Source organism: Macaca mulatta, chromosome 5 (assembly GCF_049350105.2).
Source record: "Macaca mulatta isolate MMU2019108-1 chromosome 5, T2T-MMU8v2.0, whole genome shotgun sequence".
NCBI classification, from domain to species: domain Eukaryota; kingdom Metazoa; phylum Chordata; class Mammalia; order Primates; family Cercopithecidae; genus Macaca; species Macaca mulatta.
The window spans coordinates 173,205,112-173,206,976 of record NC_133410.1 but is presented as its reverse complement, the minus strand read 5'-3'; the positions used below and the strand labels follow the sequence as shown (position 1 = coordinate 173,206,976).

Sequence of the window (1,865 nt, the reverse complement as noted above, 5' to 3'; positions counted from 1 at the left end):
AAAATAAGTAACCAATTACATCCAAGAGGAGAAAATAGAGCCAAACCTTGGCGATAGTTCAGTTTATCACTTCCCTAATAAGACTTTTTAAACCATTTCATGATTTTTTTTTTGAGATACTGACAGCTTGTATGCTTTTGTTTGGCACTTATAGTGGGAGCAAGGATAATTTATTAAAGAATAAAGATGTTTTTCATTTACTTAAAAGGAGCAGGTGTTAACTTAGGCTTCCAAAATTATTTGGAAAATGGAAATATCCTATGGAAATTGACAGAGTCCTGAAAATCACAATATAATAATTTTATATCTACTTGACACAAGTTTTGAACATTCTAATTCCTTGGAGGTGCACTGCAAATGGACTGGGCTAGGAACCAGGAAATCGTCAGTTTTGCTTCAGGTCCCACACTATCTCTCTTTATGACTTGAGACAAATAGCTTTGCCCCTCTGAATCTCAGATCTATCATTTGTTGATTGCGAAGATCCCTTTCAACTGTAAAGTGTTACATCTGAATTTATATTTACATGAGATAAGTGTGGGATTTGAAAAATACAAGTCTGGTGTCATCTCTGCACATTTTCCACAATGCAAAATAAGGCAGAGACAATAAATCTGTAATTATATTAATCTACTGGTTAATGACTAATCATATAAAATTATCAGGCCAATGAAAAAGATTAGTAGTCTCTAATCTGATATTAGAAACTTCTCCACCATTTAATTAATTTTTAATTTTATGCATACATAGTATATATACTTATGGGGTATATGGGATAGTTTGATACAAGCATGTGTAATCATCACATCAGGATGAATGGAGTATCCATCACCTAAAGCATTTATCCTCTGTGTCACAAACAATTTGTTAAAATTATAGAACACTTCACAAATGCACATGTCATCCTTGCCCAGGGACCATCCTAATCTTCTCTGTATGTTTCAGTTTTAGTGTAAGTGCTGCGGAAGTGAAGACTCCACCATTTTAATTGTTCATTTCTATTGAAAATATTTTCAAGGCAACTGCATAGGCAGCAGTGTGGAGGAGATCAGGAATAGGCATTATTATTAACCATTAGAATAGGCTGGCTAAGAACCTTGATTGATGAATCTTATTTCTATGTCTTAGAACAGCTAAATCTGCAGCTCATGCCAATGGCTTGATACCTCCTTCAAGGTAATTAAATGATTTCCTAATAATCTAATGATTGTTTCAACTGCCAACCATTTTTGAAAAGAAGAAATATACTTCTGTGTAAACTAGCATTAAACTTATTTTGGTTTAAAGATATATTTTTCTCAAACTGAGAAAATTTTTAAAAATCTGTAATTGTCTTTTCTAGTTTATGAAATCACTTCTCCCAAGTGTAACATAGGCTGTGAATCTATCTAAAATAGTGAGCTGATAGTCTCTAATAAGTTTCTTGGGTCAATTTACCACTGCAAGCCACTATACTGTTACATTCAGGCAGAACAGGCTAACCACAGTTAAGTGTTTCCAATTATTCTTGTTCTCCCTGCCCATTTCATTTACCTTTTGATGACTTTTATCTCCCAGCAACATGAAAACCTATAAGGCAGAGAACGTGGTAGATATTTCTTGAGTAGCTTGTCAGGTTCACTTTTGAAGAAGAGCTTAAAAACAGCTATGCCTTATTGGTATGCAACTATGTCAAACTGAGTGGTTTTAATATTTTTCTTTTACTACTGAATACCAACAAAAGTGTCCGGTGCTATTAGCTACAAATTATGCTGCCCATAACTTATAATTAGAAGAATATTAGCATTTTCACTCCTTGCTTCTAACCAAAATATTTGATTCCTAAGTTATTAGTATAATAATATTGAAAATTAGTATGGTATAAT

The 1,865-nt window shown here is 33.1% G+C and overlaps 1 non-coding gene across 1 annotated transcript; it reads right to left on the bottom strand.

Moving 5' to 3' along the window:
• Nucleotides 1–869: 869 nt before the first annotated feature.
• LOC114678502 (U6 spliceosomal RNA) lies at nucleotides 870–975 on the bottom strand. The gene has a single exon (XR_003729946.1). It is a non-coding gene; the product is annotated as a U6 spliceosomal RNA (small nuclear RNA).
• Nucleotides 976–1,865: the final 890 nt, after the last annotated feature.